We start from the raw sequence: 19,945 nt of genomic DNA on the forward strand, positions 1-19,945 counted from the left end.
AAATTCATAAGACAATATGGGCTCAGAAGATGAAGTCAGAGAAAGCTGAGAAATAGTTTATTACTTTTCAAATAATTGCGAATTCTCATTGACGTCAAAAGAAAACTCAAAAGGTATCATCTTAAAAATTGGATTCAGTACAGATTTTGAAACTGTATTAATTTTTAAAATTCTTTTATATTTTGGTACATTAATTTCTATTGATTTTTAATATACTTTACCGTGTGATAATGACTTTTACACTATGAACATACTGTGGACAAATAACTTTTACCTAACTTTGCAACATAAGGTGAACAAACTCACTGAGTCATGTACTTCATTTGTGATCTGATCATATGATTTTAATCCCTCAAGACCCTTCCTTACTAATTCCCCAAAAGAGCATATGAATGTGTGTATGCATGTTTGATCAAAGAATCAAAGTGCTGCAAAAGGTGCTTATCTCACTCCAAACAATGAAGGAAACTGATGACATCTGTTTATGATGTGTGTGTGTGTGTGTGTGTGTGTGTGTGTGCTGTGTTGGTCTAGGTCTAGGGAGCAGAAAGGGAAAACACTTCTCTGACCAGACAGTTCTATTTTAGCCTCCCCGTTTCGTACTGGATATACTGTTTCAATAACACAAGAACGGGCCCTTCTTCCAAGGGAATTCTGAAAGAAAAAGCACTCAGCAGCTCAGGACCATTCTTACCTAAAAAATAGATACTAAGAGCCAGCCTGTTTTTTGTGAATGCATATCTGCAATGTGGCATAAATACTGCATCAGCCACCTACGATTTTTTTGGTTTCTCAGTGGTCTTTTTTTTTTTAAAAAAAAAATTCACTTGGGTCTGGAGAGATGGCTCAGTGTTTAAGAACACTAACTGCTCTTGCAGAGGACCTGGGCTTGATTCCCAGCACCCACAAGGTAGCTAACAACGGTTTGTAACTCCAGTTCCAGGGGAATTCATTGCCTATTTCTCACCTCCATAGGCACTGCATGCTGTGTGTGCACTTATGCAGGTTACAGACTCATACACGTAAAATAAAAATAAATAAATGAATTTTTAGAAAGAAAATACTCTTATTAAATTCTGCATATCTTCCAGACATTGAGACATTTTATTATAAAATGCTAAGAAAAACATTCGTTTGCTCTATCAATCTCATCAGGAAAGGCTTACAGGATCCATGAAGCCCTCAAAAGCAAAGTTCTCCTAAATTAAATTTTCCCTTTCTTATCCCAGCACTCGGGAGGCAGAGGCAGGCTGACAGGCTGATCTCTTTGAGTTCAAGGCCACCCTGGTCTGCATTGTGAGTTCCAGGACAGCTGGGGCTACAGGGAGACCCTTTCTCAAAAATACGAGAGAGAGAGAGAGAGAGAGAGAGAGAGAGAGAGAGAGAGAGAGAGAGAGAGAGAGAAACATTCAAATTTCCCATTCCTAAAAATATATTATAGCTTGGAAAAATATTTTCTGTATGTAATAGGCTTGCTTCTTTCATTTTTACAACCATGTTTGTCAAAAAAACTAAGTCTGAAACAGCCATTCTTTGCCTACTAGTTCTTTCAGGTAGAATTATTTCCATGACCCAGTTCAACCTGACATTGCAATGAAAAACAAATGTTTTTCCTTCAGGCAGCTATCATATAAATTAAAGTATTTATGTGAACTTCTCGTTTCACTACTCATATTAAAAAGACATTCTCTTGTGGGTCATTGTTTAATAAAAATTAGTAATTTTATTTCATCAAGAGCATTCTTGAGTAAAACCAGCTCTTTCTAATCACAAGCGCATTGCAATAAAGAATATAAAGATTGGCAGAACAGCTCAGCACCTCTAACTTCACTTGTGCTAAAATACCAGGAGTTTTGCCAAATCTCTACTTCTGAGCAATCAGCACAAATTGCATCATCATTGTTAGGGAAAGCAGTTTGACCATTCCATACCCTCGATTCACCTGGGAAAATCACAAGGAGCCACAGACTTTTCTTAGAGAATCATTGCTTCCAAACGAATTCTCTATTTTAGAGACTTTCATCTTGGTCCCAATGGTATGTAAATTAACTGATTTTAGATCCTGACAGTCTGAGAACCTCTGGACTTTAGACCTTAGGTTTAACTCCTGTTATGCTTGTGCTCTCTGTTCCTATGGCTCTGAACTGCTTGCTGTGGTTCATGGGAAACTTTTTCACTTATGTGTATTTGTTTCCCACTGATGTCTTTCTATCTCTGTTTACCTGGAAAAGTGCTCTTCATCCTCTTACCTCTGGCCACCCAATCACAGTTAGATATTTCCTCTATTCCCTGAAAAAACTTCATGTATTCATTCACCAAAGCATTGAAGAGGTCTTTCCGTACCAAGCATTATTCTCAGTAATGGGAAAACAGAGATGAGCAAAGCAGAGAATTCTAATCTAGGTCTCATGCAATGGATTGAAAAAAATAAAAAGCTTTAAAGGGGGATGGAGAGCACTGGATGCTCTTGCAGAGGACCCAGCAACCATATAGTAGCTAACAACTATCTGTAACTCTAGTTCCAGGGGGTCTTACACCCTCTTCTGGCCTCTGGAAGCATTGCATGACATGGGTACACTTACATACATGCAGGCAATACACTCATAACATTAAAATAAAAATAAAATATAAAACATTTTTAAAGACCTTAATTATTACTTTGGTGCTAGAAAAAATATGGTAAACACATAATTAAAGCATATACTTTCAGATAGTCATAACTGGGTAAGTTGACAATGGCAACATTAAGGTGAACAGAAAGATTGTTGAAGTAATATGTTAGCTAAGAATTGGGAGATTTAAAGAAGAAAAGTAGGCCAGATAATGGAAAATCATTCTGTAGAGAAGAATCAGTAGACACATAGCCAGGATTCAGTAGAAAAAGAAAATCAATGAGCTATTGTTAAATAAATACATTGATGCATGGATGGATGGATGGATGGATGGATGGATGGATGGATGGATGGATAGATGGTCAGATAGTCACTATATAAGATATGTTTGCTGATTAGGAAACCTGGAATGTTCTGAGGTCTGAAATGTGAAATGAGAAGCAGGATGCCCTAAAAAAATAATTCTACAACTCAAGGCCATGCCTACTGGCCTGATAGTGAGAATAGCCAATAGTATAATTTCCGGCTGCAGCCTGGCAGACTAGATACCAAAATAGAGATGATACTTTAGTTCCAGTTCAAGGGCAAGAAAGAGGTTATGTCTCAATTCAGAAGATGTCAAACAAGAAAAATTCTCACTGTAGAGAAAAGCAGTCTTTTCATCCTGTTCAGGCTTCCAATTGATTGGCTAAGAGCCATGCACATTTTGGAGGGCAATTTGTAATACCCATCCAACCAACTTAAATCCTTAACTCATGCATACTCATACTGAGGCATAGGCAATGGAGGAAAATGTTTGGCAATATATCTGGACCTTAGTACTTTTCAAGTTCATACAGACAATTAGCCATCACAGTAAATGTAAGAGCCTCAGGGAGAAGATGAACTTACAGTACCAGTTGGATGAGCAGAACGCCAAACCACACATTGCTCTTGGCTGAGGAGTTAGATACCAAGTAGGTGTATTCAGGTGAGAACTGTATGTAGGAGAAGGTATATATCCAATTTCTTGGAATAGACAGAGACTCTGAGAAGGGTGCTTTGGGACAAGGATGGCATCATAAAAGCACGTATGAGAAGGAGTGATGCATCCAGTGGAGCAGGTAACCTGTGAAGGCCCTGGGAATTATCTGGTCCACAGATAATTTCTTGAGTAAGCAGATATTTTATAATAAAGTATTTCCCCTTAAAGTAACTAATTTTTCCTGTTCTTTCTTGCTAAGAATCATACTTTATATGAGCCCTAACTATGGAAGTATTATTTAAAATCTTAGGACTGATGAGACAAACATTGAAGCGAAGAGCAGAAGTGAAATATTTTTGATCGCCTCTCAAAGTATTACTCTCCATACTCATTAAGTCATCTTACAATGTCCTTGCAGAAGGGCTGAGGAGACAACTTAGTGGAAAACATCGTGTGTCTCAAAAAGCCCAAACAAACAAGCAAACAAACAAAAAAGCTGGAGAGAGATAGAGGAACATACTTAACATCAATGACCTCTGGTCTTTACAAATACATGCATGTAGTTACACACAAACACATGCACACTGCTGGCTGTTTCTCTGCCTCTCTCTGCCTCTGTCTTTCTCTACCTCTCTCTCTCTGTCTGTCTCTCTCCCACTCTGTGTGTGTGTGTATGTGTGTGGGTGTGGGTGTGGGTGTAAGTTTCTGTTTGCTGGTAACCTCCTTAGTTCCTCCAATACAAAATTATTATCTTGTTTTCTTATGTTCTCTTTCCCCAAATGTTTTACCTACCACTCTTCTTGTCTCAGTCAGACCCCGACAGAAAACAGAGTTCACTCTACATGACCTGGCCTGTTTTAACTGAACAACAGGTGAATGTAGGCCAGCAAAAAACTCAGAAAACCAGGGGCTTACTCATCTCAGAGCTGCGTACAAGGAAAGGGTACAAGAGTCTAGTAAGAGCTAGAGCTAGAGCCTGACACTTCATCAGATATTAAAAGCTAAAGGAGGGAAAGTCAGCATCTGGTTGAGCAGAGAAGAGAGGAGCATGAAGAATGGACCTGCAGATGCGATGCGAAATGACACTGCTTGGCATTAATCTGCTCCGGCTGCCATAACAAACACCACAGGCTGAGTATCTTCAACAACAGAGATTTATTTTCTTTCAAACAGAAGCTGTGAGTCCTGGATTAAGGTATCAAAAACATCATCAGCACTTTTGTTTTGTTCCGTTTTATGTCTTTTTGAAGGCTGTTTCTTTGTCTTTCAAATGGCTGCCTTCTTTGTGGTCTTTGTAAATGTGCATTCCTAGTGTATCTGTGTGTCAGACTGGATTACAGCCTACTCTAGAAGCTTCATGTTAATCTGACCACCCTATAGAAAGCCCTTCTTGAAGTAGACATATCCATAATTATTGAGGATTAAGGCTTCAGCATTTATTTGAGTTGTGGGTGGAATTAATCCCATAACAACTCTCAGTTGTAGCTGTGTGAATTTTTTATGTACAAGGTGTTTTTAGTATGTTTTAAAGGACAGCTATATGCCCATTTCTGTAATTATAGCCTTAGCCATATTCTGGACTCTTTTCTTCCCTGACCTATCTGATGATCATCATTTGTCTGTTTCTAAACAATGGCTAGTCTATTGATAGCTTACAGTGAGAAACACATAGTTGCAAATATGTGTTCTACCTCATTTAACCCTTATTTATCCTTAAAATAGCAATGTTATTTTGTTATAACCATTTTCTAAATGCATATTCTATAAAGTAGAAAGATTAAGCAGTTTTCCAAAGAAAAAAGTTTTTTATTTATTTTTAATTTGTTTTATATGTATGCTGCTATGTCTGCATACATGTGAATGTACCCGTGTTGTACAGAGAAAAGAGTTTTTAATGGGTAAAGTTCAGATGAAATTCCTGGAAGTCTAATTTCAGAGTCTGGGTTCTAAACACCAAGCAAAGCAGCCTGATCCTTTAATCATGTATACTTGGAATCCGGACAGTAATTGATGATGTAAGTCAAATTATTATCCTCTTTTCATAGAAATTTAAGCCCAATACCAGTGATTCTAAAGGAAAATGTTAAAAAAGAATAGTCCTTAAATATTATATTGTTTTTCTAATGATGTATTACAAATTATCAGGGTCTGAGCAAATTTCAAGAATACCCACTCTTTATCTCACAGTTTTTCTGGGTCTGTTTCTCAGGTTTGATATAGCTATGCTCCCTGTTCCAAACATCTACCAGAGTATTGCCTCATTTGGGATTTGGCATCTTCTCTAGTTCCTTCAATTCATTCATGAATTTGGTTCTTTATAGTTCTAAGACTGAGCACTCCATTTTCTTGCTAGCCACTCACAGCCCTAATTGTCTACTCTCAGAGTCTGGTCATGTGTCCAATTCAGAAACAGAAGCTTACTTTTTCAAAGCCAGCGAGCGAATCTATAATCTAGCTCTCCAACATCTAATTCAGAATTTTCTATAACAAACATAACCATCGCTGGTAGATGACTACTTATCAGCTTTCCCATGCAGTATAACCCAAGCGAAGGGAATGATTCTCATGTTCACAAATCTTGTAGGCATTCAGTGGGAGAGAGCTATATAGTGCAAATATATCATGGAAGGGCAAGCATTAAGGTCACCTTAGAATTCTGTCTACACTTCTAGCCACTTACCTTCTATCCACTCTCAAAATTTAACTGTTTTTGCCTCTCTCTTTTGTTCTAATGCTCTATTGATCCCTGACATTGGATCTGTCATTAAATTGATCACTTGTTTAGCTTATTAAGTTCCTCTATAAGTAGAATGCCTCCTATTACTCACTTGATATCCTGCTGAGCTACTCTGAATACATAATCTGGCAGCATTTTGTTCTAATTGTATTAAAATTTTCCTCCTTGGGACTTTTCTAAACCCCAAGAGAGGAAAGGTGTGGTAGCTTTCAAGGAGTCATAGCCTTGATTATGAATAACATATGGGAAATGCTTGGCCAAAAGTAAGTGAAAGCCTAAGGATAGTTTCTCCTTCTTCAAACAACCATTGAACATCTCTGAGGCTGTTTTTTGGATGTTTACAGGGTCTAGCCATAATTGTCAAAGTAGAGATCTACTGAATATTCATTAGATGTCCTTATCTGTTCCTTTCCTCTCATGATTCTAAAATTCAGTTTTGAAAAACGAACTATCTGTGTGTCTGTTTGAGGGGGACACACCTAGTTAAGAAACCCAGTATGTTGTCACTTGATCGCTTGCTTCAGGCACCAGAAGCTGGAACTTAGATGCTTTGATAGAATTCAGCTAGCTAAGGGTCTTCTTTATGACCACTCCTCAATGCAGTTCTGCCTCAGTTGCTCCAGCCTCAGTCAGGATGCTTCTTTACATATGCCTAACAGCTATAGTTGTAATTACATATTTCATGTGTAGAGACTTAGTAGTGCCCAGGCAATTCCTCTCATTCAGAGCACTTGGCATCTCTAGCCAATGACTTCATCTGCCATTGCACTACCAGGTTCACTGCCAAAAGTTTCACATACCCTTCTCTTAGGCCTTAGTATACAATTCATTGTAAAAGTTCACTCACTTTTATCTGGAAACAGAATCATCCATTAATTGTACTTTTTGAGAAAAGAAAGTAGCAAACTTTTTAAACTTTTAGGTTTCTAGGTTTTAGTCTTGAAGATCCATGATTTATGATACCCTGAGGTAGAATGCCTCAGAGTGAGCCACATAATCATTGAGGAGGTCTTCAGGCAATTACAAGGAAAGGTCAAGGAAAATTTCTGCAGAATACTAAGTGATGCTTCCCTCTACCCTGCTGTAACTGAACCTCACTCAGTGTGGTCACATTCACAGAGGATAACTCATCTCCTACTTGCTTTATAAATCAATCATTGAAAAATATATAGAGATCATCAACACCATCCCAGTCTTGTGGGTAGAATGGAAAAACATAAGTAAATTGCCCTTGAGGATTGCCCTTGAGGGACTTATAATCTAAACATTGGAGTAGTGTGTGGAAGTGAACTAATTGATAGGCACGCACACACCCTCACATAGGGTTGTGTTTGAATTAATTGAAGAAAGACAGCTTCAACTAAAAGTTGAGAGGTCCTTAATTATGGAAGTCTTCATACTTCTTGGAGTGGAAAGCATTATACTGGAAATGTGAAGACAGGTAAAGTTTGAGAAACTGGAGGGTGGGGAGAGAGGGTGGAAAGATGCTCAGTGGTTAGTAGTGCTTGCTGCTCTTGCAGAGGCCCACAGTTTGGTTTCTAGCATCTGTATCAGGCAGTTCACAATGGCCTGTAACTCCTTTTCCAGGATATCCAAAGCCCTCTGTTGACTTCTATTAGCACTACATACACACACAGACATACCCACAGACACACACACACACACAGACACAAATCTTTAAAGAAAACCTTTGAGAAATTGGAGACTACCAAACACTCCAAATACTGACAACAAAAATTAAAAGCTAAGTCTGTGCTGTCTGGTAGCAAACACAAGAGAGCTCAAAAAGAGTAACCTGGATTATGACATGACCCCCCAGGATTCCAAAATCCAAAAATCCCACTTGCCATTTACACCAATTTCTATGAAATAGAATTCCTGAAATATTTAGGAAAGCTCTTCAGACAGTTCATTAATTTCAGCAAAATTCAAAAGTCAAAGTCTTAGCTAAAATGGTTCTTTTTTTCTGGCATCCTTACTTAAATTATTTTTGTGATCTAACAACAGCTTCAGTTATTGTTCTCCAAAAGGTATTTTACATGAAATTTTAATAATATGTTATCAACTAATAAAAGATTATACATACATAATAAGACAGAGATCAAATAAAATGTACTGCTTGAATTCTAGGCTGACTACAATGACCTTTACTCCTGAAAAACAGTACAGGTACACAGTACATGTGCAGTGAAACACAGGAACACAGTACATGTGCAGTAACTATGCCTTCAAAACCAAGACTAAATGAACCAAAAACAAGCAATGCCATGCACACCATCACGTGCTTCAGGGGGCTCTCTGCTGACATTGCCATGCTATGGCTTAGAATTTTGTCTGGGACGTGCTAAGTTTAACAATTTCTAGGTTTTATTCTTTTGTATTATTAAAAATAGAATATGCAGGGAAGTGTCAACCAACTGAAATCACTGAAAATTTAATTGATAAATATAAAATACAAAAACCTAATCTCCAAAAGTTTTCAAAGATGAAAATGAAAGATGTAGTTGAAAGAAAATACAGTATTTTATGATAACATTTCTCCCCAGTATAACATGATGAAATTTTGCAAGAAATGTCTTATATATTAGACAAGATATAACAATCTCATTTTGGAGGAAGTTTTAAGATATTTTTCCAATTCTTTTCTCTCATCCTTAAGTTACAAATAATAACCAGGAGATAGTTTCTTTCAGGGAAGCCCATTTCAGTTACTCCATATGGAATCAATTCTTAGCATCACAGGCTGATAACACTGAATTGTACCCAACACTGATGTAAAAGAATAGATACAGTCCTCCAAATGTCTACATTATTCACCATACAGCAGTTTCAGCTAATCTCAATGGTTGTAGTTTTCAGGGGCACCATTGTGTTGCAGGGTATAGTACTGATATCTTTATCTCAGTGTGTGCTTTTGGCTGTTTTTATGGTCTTGATCCTCTTGAATCCCTTCTGTAAAGATTCAAATCAGGGCCTGGAGAGATGACTCAGCGGTTAAGAACACTGACTGCTTGCAGAGGACCCGGGCTCAATTCTCAACACCCACATGGCAGCTACGAACCGTCCTTAACTCCAGTTCCAGGAGAATCCAAAGCCCTCTTCTGACCTCCATGGCATTGCCAGACACAGTTGAATTCACATACATGCAAGGAATACACTCATACACATAAAATAAAAATAAAAAATAAAATATTTTTAAAAGATTCAAGTCATTATTTCTTTTATTCTCATTTTCTTTAAAACTTTAAAATAAAATTTTGACTTTTAGAGTTTCTTATGTATATAGCAAAGACACAAGACATTTTTCTCTAGGGTTTAACTGATTAATTTTTTTGAAAAGGAGCTCTAAATATCTTTTTTGATATTATTAAATGCATGTACATTTCTTGTTCCTAAAATAAAAAGCATCTGCCAATCCTATTCTTTGGCAATCTTGAATTATCATATGCAGTCAATTTAATAGTTTATGAACATTAATTTTTATTTAAAACATATGTGTTATTCCTATTGCTTTTACATTGTAATCAATTACTAAGCCAATATAAAGGTATCTTATTAGTCTTTCATCTTTCTAAGTAATTCCAAGTCTACAGACACTAGGAAACATAAAACAAAAAAAAGCAAACCTGACAGATGAGTTCTAGCTTCTTTTTACTTTTGTAGTCAGTTTTCTACACTGTCTCTCTGTCCCAGACAAAGTTTTATAAAAAGTCAAAAGAGGTTGAAACATCGTACTGTGTTTCAAAAAACTGTCCTGATACATCTTACTAGGTGGTGAATAATATTACAAACCTCGTCTTGGCTCGAAGATGTTGAAATTGGACACGCTGACCTCTTTCACAAAAAAAGAAATGAAAACATTCAGCAGTGTATTTGTTGCAGGATGCTTCTGACAGGTTGTTATCCAAGGTTATAGCTGTCAGTTGGAAATGCCTAGACTACCTCAATGCAAATCTCATCTCCCATTTTTCTTCCAAGAAATCAAACAAAAAAAGATGTATTGAACACACAAAAAAGTTTACTCTAAGCAAACCAAAGATGAAAAAAATATTGTGCACCAATGCTCTTTTCCAGTCATTTGTTTCAGTACACACACTTGATTGAATTATTTCACATATGTAACTGTAAAAGATCATGCAAGAAAGTTCAAAGGAAAAGAAAAATTTTGATTAGTGTGTCTCAGGGAATGGAACAAGGGCTCATTGGTAATCAAGACATTATACTTTATAACACCTGAATTAGAATTTTAAATTCCAGGAAGATGAACAGTGTTAACTGAACAACATATACTTGTCTACAAATACATTTTTGCTTAGCTTCTGTTTGTTTCAGTTTTTGGTGAGACTGGATCTTGTTCTATAGCTCATCCTGCTGTTGAACTCTCTCTGTATATACTAGAGTGGACTCAGACTTTTGAACCTCCTGCCTGGCATGGCAGGCCTACAGCACTACATTCAGCTTAAAGTTCAATATTGATGTTAAGCAAATCTATGGCAGATATATAAGAAATATCTTCATTTGATGGACGTATATGTGATTTAAGAATAATCTTTCCAGAATGCTAAGTTGCTATATTTCTTAAGGAACTGAATTTGATGCTAAAAATGAAAGACATGAAACAGAGTATGTGAAGCTACTCATGAGCCAGGGAGATAGCTCAACAAGTAAAACTGACAAGCCTGGCCATCTGACTTCAGTTGCTGGGTCCCACATAGTAGGAGAGAACCAACCTGTGTGTTGTCTTATGATCTCCATATGCATGTCCTCCCAATGCACAGAAAATACAAATAAATATGAAATAAATTAAAGATTTGTGTTTGTGTCTAAAACAATGAAAGAACAAGTTACAACAATGTATATTACAAATATAATGATGTGTAAATGGTTTCTTTTTGTGTGTATGTATTTGTGTGTCTTTGGGTTTACATATATGTGAGTGCTTGTAGCAGTTAGAGTATAAAGCTGGATACTGATCTTTTGTTGCTGTGCAACTTGGTTTTAATACAGGGCCTTTCATGTCTTGGAACTCCCAAGTAGGATACACTGACTGTCCACTGGGCCTCAGGGATCCTCCTAAATTTAATTTCCAAACACTGGGATTGCAGGATCATATTCAGGTCCTTGTCATTCAAGGTAAGTACTTTACAGATTGAGCCATCTCTCTAGTCCCAAGTATTTTTAAAAATATTTTATTGATTCTTTGAGAATTTCATACATTGTGTATTGACCATATTTAGGCTCCTTCTCCCATCTCTTCTAAGATCCACCCTACCTCACCTGCCCTCCTGCTTTCATGTCCTCTTAAAATTATTTATTAAGAGAAAACAATTATAATACAAACCTAAAAGTCACAATTAAGAGTAAAATCATAGATTGCTGGAAATAATGGTCAGAGAAAACCTTTAAAGAATTTCACCTGTGTTTAAAAGTACTATGATGTGGAAAATCGGCATTTTCAGAGAAACCGTAGTAAGCACAAGGGGGGATTAGAAAGTGATGTAGGAGGGGACTGAGACAATCCACTACTAGGTGATGAGGTCTGGCGCGACTGGAAATAGACAGGGTACCAGAAAAGAGGGAGCAAGGAATCAGGAAACACAACGCGTAAGTAAGCTTAAACGGAGATGGTAGACAGCAGAGGACCCTGCAAGTCAGGGAAGGAGAGCAGAACCCCATTCCAAGCACTGGAGGGACTCCATGGCTGGCAATGAGGAAGAGGAACTTGGTGACCAGATTTGATTTTAGAAAAAAATCACTAGGCTCTAGAATAGTTAATACTGGTTGCCAGATGTTCACAAACTTCGAAGGAGATGACAGTTGCATAAGTGATAAGGCACCACAAAGAGTGCAGCGAGGTCAATCAATTACAGAACTGCATTGCCAGTTCAGTGCTGCCCTGTGGGAGCGGCAATGACAAAGCCAGGATTCATCCACATAGGTGTGTCTAGGGTAGCTGGTGGGTAGCTGATTTCTTAATTTATCCAAGTTAACCTAGATAAATAATGTTTAAGAGAAGAATACAAATGTGAATTAGAGGCCTGAAATCCATTCCTGAATAAATTTTGTAGGAACATAGGAAGAGGTAAGTTTTCTTAAAATTTTGAAGAAAGAAAAGAATTCTAAAATAGAATCCTAAAAGGCATGGGCAGTTAAATGTCAGGGAAAGGGGAAACACTTAAAAAGGACATTGACAGAAAAATAGAATGCAGGCTTATTTTAATAATTAAAAATATCATTCCAAAGATGCATAATTTATATTGTAAGATGCTAATGTATGCTTAAAGAGTGTCACTAGAATATAAAAAGAAAAGATTGAAAGCATAGAGCTTCTTGGAGGCAGAAATAGCAATGAAGTTGCAGCCAATGAATGAAGATGCAGCCAATGAGTCCCATTCATACGTTCATTCATTCTCTCCACATTCTGGGCCTTTGTATTAGGCACTCATTCTGAGGCACTGTAGAAGATACTGCAGCACAAATAACCACAATTCAAGCACAGTGTTTGGTTTTCAAGAGCTTATACATTAAGATAAGAGATCAGGTTTATGTTTTGGTCATAATTTGAAGTAGATTAGGGCATGTATCTAAAAAATGGAAAACATGCTAAGGAAGGTCAGATGTCCACAGCATGGCATCAGGTCAAGCACAACCTAGATTCTCATCAAATACATATGCAATCAATGTATACTACCCAGTTAGAGGAATAAAAAGTATAGAAGGAGTCAGAAAAAGACTCTCAGAGCAGTTGGCAATTATCATTTTCAAAGGAAAGTTATTAGTATTTGAGTAAAAGATAGGGATTTGAATAAATGAAAGGCAGGTACAAGGGTTGCATTTGAACAAATTAATCTGGAACAGAGACCTGAGAAACATATCCCTTCAAAAATATTCTGATGTCTTGTGAGATGTCACTGCTGTTGTCAAGCCTCACAACCTGAATTCAATCTCCAGGATTCACAAGGTGGAAGGAGAGAACTAACACCTGATGACCCTCTACTTAGACACACACACACACACACACACACACACACACACACACACACACACCCCTAAGTAAATAAATTAATAGAGTTGGTCTATATACCATACATAAAATTTTATAGTGCCATTTAATTATAGACACATTAAAACCCTGAGGCTGGAAAGATGCCTCAGAAGTTAAGAGCCCTGCTTGCTCTTACATAGGACTGTGGTTTGGCTTCTAGCGCCTACATCATTGCTCACAACTATCTGTAACTTCAGTTCCAGGGGATCTGGCACTCTCTTCTGACCTCCGTGCACACGTGCACACACGTGGCATATTTTAATTTTATGTGAATGAATATGTGCACACACATACATGCAGGAAAAAATAAACATAAAATAAAAACGACTCTTTAAAAATGGAAATATATTCACGCTACCTTATTAATGTGAAAATTTATAATTCAGCTCCAAACATCTGTCTTTGTTGAATAAACATCATGTGGGTATGAAGGTGAGTGTGGTGGTGTACACCTTTAATCCCAGCAATGGGAAGCAGAGGCAGAAGTATTTCCATGAAATCAAGGCCAGCTTGGTCTATATAGTGAGTTTAGGCCACCTAGGAATACAGAGAGACCTTGTATCAAAAAAACAAACAACAACATCATCAACAACAACAACACAAAACAATACATGATGAAAGCCCATTAATGTGTCTGCATTTCAAAAATAACCACATACATGACTATTTTTTATTAAAATGTCTCTGTCCTTTCTTTCCCAACTGGGATATTATGGAAAAGTAACTTAGATCTGTAGTGAACTTAAATATGCTGCAATATTATATTTGTATGGGCCATTATTTTGCTACCTAATATACAACAGTACTTAAATGTTCTATTTTGCTCCATATAATATGCTAAGATTTACAGATTTAAATTACATATTAAAGAATCTATATTACAATCAAATAAAGTCTCACTAATGAGAATTGACATCATCTGGTCATTTAACAATGAGATGAGTGCATATAGGTAGGTGTACAGGTATCTCTCAGGTAGACTGTGCAAACACCTTTGTTCCAGGCACATCCCATGGGGCCTGAAGGTAGCTAACACCTGCATTGAACTTTGGGGCAATTTTAGCTTTCTATCCAGCATTTAATACCTTTGCCTAGCTCATATCTGATAAAATCCTCTTTAAAGTTTCAACTGAGGTATGTTATCACTCTGGAAGTCAGAGTGTGAGATTTTCAGGTCATATGGTTGGTATGGAGCTAGGGTGGCCATATAAGCTGTTTCCAACACATAAGTAGATATTATTGATGTCTAGAAAGTATTTTTCTCTTTATTTTTGTCATCCCTATTCTAAACAAATAATTTTTCAATCTTCAATCTTTCTCAGAAGTGTATGCTTTTTTTCTTTTCTGTGACTGGTGCAAAGGAAAGAACAAATTCTCATAGGTCTATAAATGTTCACCTCTGTGTGCTCAGTGAATGGTCATCCTGACCATTGTCATCAATGTATGTGCTTATGCGTGTGAGATCTACACATGTATCCTACTATGCATGTAAGTGGTCTATGTTTATGTTGTTGACAATAAAATGGAAAGTATCTACAGTAAAGAGACAGGAAAATTGACTTTGATTTTTTATTTGCTACCTGGCTGAAAATTAAAAGGGCTTGTAGGTTAGGGCATAATTTGTAATTTTCTAAGGAATAGATCCATATGTTTCACTCAAGCACAACTACCTAGCAATGCTCACTGACTTTGAAAGCATACTTTGTATTCTCATAATAATGAGAACATGAACTATGTTTTCACTCTAAATGTTTTAGGGTTGGATCAATAAACTACCAATGACAAAATTACTGGTGGACAAGAAGAATTCATTGAACTGGAGACTTCTGAAACCAGTGTCATCAGCTAACAAAAGGTATTGACGCACCTCATACTACCACAGAAATATTTTGAAATTCAAGCAATTTGACAAGAAATAATACATGTTCATTTTCAGGTTTTTTTTAAATTTCTTTCATAGTACATCATGGAATGAAATGTCTGCCACAAACAACACAAAGGGATTCTCACAGGAACATTCTAACAAGCCTAAATGACTTGGATCTAGGGAAGACTGTAATTTGACTGGACACATTAGTAGGAAACAAGCACTTCTTTCTTAAATTGGATTGTGAATTCTCCAGACTGACTTGGTGAATGTTTGCTATATGTTCACATATGTTGTGCTGTGGGAAAATAGATCAAGTTTCCATTTTAGCAGCATTAGTCAAAGGTCAGATGTCATACTACCTTCAGGAAGTGAATATTTACAGAGAATTTTCACATATTCTTAGAAGTTTAGCAAGGGATCAAGGATGAGAGCCTTTAGGATATTAAAATTTATGTGAACAACAAATAAAAGGATAGAGTTAAAGTAACAAAATTTCAACATAGTGAAGCAACTTAGTTAACTCTCAAAATTCCTGAAAAGAACTATACTTCCAAGCTTTACATCTTCTTTGATGCTGCACTGTAGATTTATGAGGATTAGAAATGTTTAATCTCCTGGTACTTAATATGGCATCTGTCTTTGGTAGGTTTGGGATAAACATGCCCAGTCTCACTCCCAGGTTTATCAGGCCCCTGAGGGGTGTTACATCAGGGACCACAAGGAGTTGTAATTGTAAATATATGTTAGCAGAGTTTTCCACTTCTTTCTTACCATTGCAATAAGAAATTCTACACATTAAATTAGCAATTTGAAATTTCACATCAAATTAGAACCTTGAAAGAGTTTTCCTTTTTTCTTTTTTCTTTTCCCAGTGCAATCTTGGATGTAGAAAGAATAAGAGGAAGATTTCAAATCTCACTTGAGGCTCAGCTCCTCCTGTACTGCAATGCACGTTTCTGTATTTCCTCGGATGATGTTTATTCCCCTTAGTTGTAAGCATCAGCATTTAATTCACCCTCATTTAACCATACTCTTGTACATATAAGACATCAGCAGTTCTTCTTGTGAATTTTGATGCCTGCTCTGATCCACAGGGAAGGAAAAGGCATTTATTGTAAAACCACAAGATTACAAATAAATACATAGGAAAGCAGCAGGCCCTCAAAATTGCTGCTAATGGTGCAACTGAGAGATGCAAAATCTTGGAAGCTTTATCAAATGGGAAGATTAACTAGCAAGCTTTAATGCAACTTTTAAACGCCTAAGGTTTAGTTTGCTTAACTATACAAAATGATATCACAGGTCTTATAAATTTTAATAATTAGCTGACATAAAAAACAATATAAAGAGACTTCTACTTTCTAGTAATGAGCATGCTATTCAGAACATGCTTTTCTAACAAAAAATTAATTTAAACCACCATATGGAAAATTTTAAGGTTTTTTTCTCAAAAGCACAAATGTCAGGACATGACAGTAATGAAATGCTAAGACAAAAACCAAAAGGAAATTGTGGAAATAATTGTGAAATACAGTTTTATGGATGAAAATTACTGATTCTAGAAAATGTGAACTTCTGTTTAGAAAGCCTTGAAAGAAAAAGCTAAGAGCTATCTTGGTGCTGGTAAAAGTGTACTCTAATAATGGAAACTAAACACAGTAAGCTGGAACCCCAAATAGCTAAACTAGCATGGTATGGTACCAGAAATTTACAGTCAAGCTGCAATCTTATGCCTTAGTTTGGATTTAAGTGTCTTGAATTAGTAGTACCCTGTACTACTATCTCACAAATGCAGACAGAAGCCCTCTTTAAAAGTTTTCTTGGCTACTTGATGAATATGTTTCTCACACAGGCTGACCTGACACAATGCAGGCAGGTCACAAGGGCAAAAAGGGCAAAAATAAGCACACTCTACTATCTCCCTCTTTCAGGCACTTTCTTTCCCTTCACTTCTGTGGTTCCTTTCCATTTTCCTTTCCCCTGCAGTTACATCAGGATGTCTATTCACATATAAGGATTTGATGCTCCCACAAATGAAGGAGAACGTGTATCACTTGCTTTTCTGAGTCTGTGTTATTACACTTAATATAACAGTTTCTAGTTCCATCCATTTACCTGCAAATTTCATGATCTTATCTTTCCTGAACGCTGAATACAACTCTACTGTGTAAACATATGGCATTTTCATTATTCATTCATCAGTTGAGGGACATTTATTCTGCTTCCATTTCTTAGTTATTGTGAAAATATGAAAAGGCAACAATAAAAATGGATGTACAAGTATCTCTGCAGTAGGATGAGTCCTTTGAGTATATTCCAAGAAGAGGTATAACTGGATCATTTGGTAGATTCATTTTTAGTTTTTTGAGAGTTCTTCACACTGGACTAATATAGTTCCCTCTGGCTTTTTAAAACTACCTAGGCATTATTTATCTCTCTCACTGTCTAACTCTTCCACCATGGTTTCCCCATTTAAAGCGCCTCCATTTTACCAATTTCTCCCTTAATAATACCCTTCTCCTCTGGTCCCACTTCTCTTGAGCTCCTTCTTTCCCTTTATCCCCAAGATTCCTTGTATAAACCTCCCTGCCCCTCCCATTTAAATAAACCCATTTTAATCCATATCTCCCTTAGTAACATGTGTTTCCTACTGTTCTTCTCTCTCAGGTTCTTTCTTTTCCTTCACCTCCCTGGTTCCTTTTCATTATCCTGGTTCCTGTAGTTATGTCTGGATACATACTCACTTATAAGGATTTCATGCTACGATCCACATATGAGGGAGAACATACCTCTGCTTTCCATAGTGGTTACCCGAGTTGTAATCCCACCAGCAGTGAATGAGCATTCCCCTTTATCTGCATCCTCACAAGCACTTGGTGTCTTTTGTTCTCTTGATCTTAGTCTGACTGGGGTAGGAAGAAATCTTAAAGTGGGTTTGATTTTCATTTCTGTAATTATTAAGGTTGTTGAGCACCTTTTAATGTGTTTTCTAGCCATTTTTATTCCTTCACTTAAGAACTCGCTGTTCAGGTCCTTAGCCCATCTTTTTCTTGGGTTATTTATTTTCTTGTTTCTTTGTTTTCTGAGTTCTTTATATATTCTGGATATTATTTCCCTGTCGGATATGAAGTTGCTGAAGATTTTCTAACACTTTGAGGGCTTCCTCTTTGCTTCCTTGGTTGTTTCTTTTGCTGTATTGAAGCTTTTTAGTTTAATGAGGTCTAATTTATCGATTGTTGACCTTAATGCCTAGGCAACTGATGTCTGATTTAGAAAGTCCTTTCTTACACCCATATCATGTAGGGTACTGCCGGCGTTTTCTTCTAACAGTTTCAGAGTATCAGATTCCATGCTGAGGTCTTTGATGCATTTAAAATTTACTTTTGTACAGGGTGAAAGTAAGGGTCAAAGGATGCTTTCAAGGAGGAAACAGGGAACCTGAGTGTATTCAACTGGGATGGGAGGAAGGATGAATATACAAGGACCCATAGGGGAAGAAAGAACTCAAGGGAGGGGAGATAGTAGGAGACATGTATTTTCAAAGAAAAAATGGGGCTACTTTACTGTCAGGAGGAAGGGGGAGGTTAGACAGGGAGAGAAAGATTAGAGATAAATAAAGTTTAGGTGGTGTGAGACGCTAGAGAGAAATGTATTAATTTAAAGCCTAATGATAAATATACATACAATATCTGAACATGAGGGCATATTTATAACTGAAGAGTGTGATGCACATAGAAGGACATGACTGACCAAGACATAGAGAATGAGAGACTGCAGAGTGTGTGTCCCTGGATAGGACCCCTATATTAAAACTCACCCACCCAGGACTCAGGGATCATTGCAGAAGATGGGGCAGAAAGATTGTCAGAGCCAGGGTTGGTGCATGAACACAAGGAAACAGAGGCTTTCAGGCCTCTGAGAACTTGCTCGTATGAACTTGAAGCAGTGGTGACAGCACGTACAATGCTGTCATGTTCAAATAAAAACCCAGCATAGAACTGGTGAAATGGACAGCTTTTGTATTTACATGTCCCTCTGTGTGAGTTCATCCACTAGAGGCTTGACCAGATAGGCCTTAACATATATGACAGAATGCATGAAATCCAGTGTGCAGGGGAATCTAAATGGGTGGTGCAGAATGGGAAGGGGGTCTGGATATAATTAAGATTTATTCCATGAAATGCACAGAAACTCAATAAAAATATACATTAAAAATGAAAATAAGCAAATTCAAACATCAGAAACATCTATAAGGTGTCATAGAATTTCATTTTTCAAAACAATATTATTTTTATTTTATGTGTATACATGTATTGCCTGCATGTGGGTAAGTGCATATACTTTCATTTTAAGACAAAAATTATAAAATATATCCTTGCTATGTCTAAGGAAGTAAATCCTAAGCAACAAGATACAAAAAAAAGGGCAAAGGATATATAAGCCAAGAACACTAAAAGGCAACTCTCTCACCATTTTGTGCGGCTGTCAGGAGGTCACAAGATCTGTATTTGAATGTGGACTTAAATACATACTCATTGTGGTGCAGCCGTAAATGTGGGTTGCCCACTCTTCTGGAAATAAACCCCTATCCTATACTCTGTTAAACTAAGGAGATGAACAGAGAGTTCTCAAAAGATGAAGTAAAGGTGTCTATGAAACATCTTAAAAGATGTTCAACATCACTAATAATTAGGGAAATGCAAATTAAAACTACTTT

This window comes from Nannospalax galili, unplaced genomic scaffold, assembly GCF_000622305.1.
Source record: "Nannospalax galili isolate Female #2095 unplaced genomic scaffold, S.galili_v1.0 scaffold128, whole genome shotgun sequence".
Classification (NCBI taxonomy): domain Eukaryota; kingdom Metazoa; phylum Chordata; class Mammalia; order Rodentia; family Spalacidae; genus Nannospalax; species Nannospalax galili.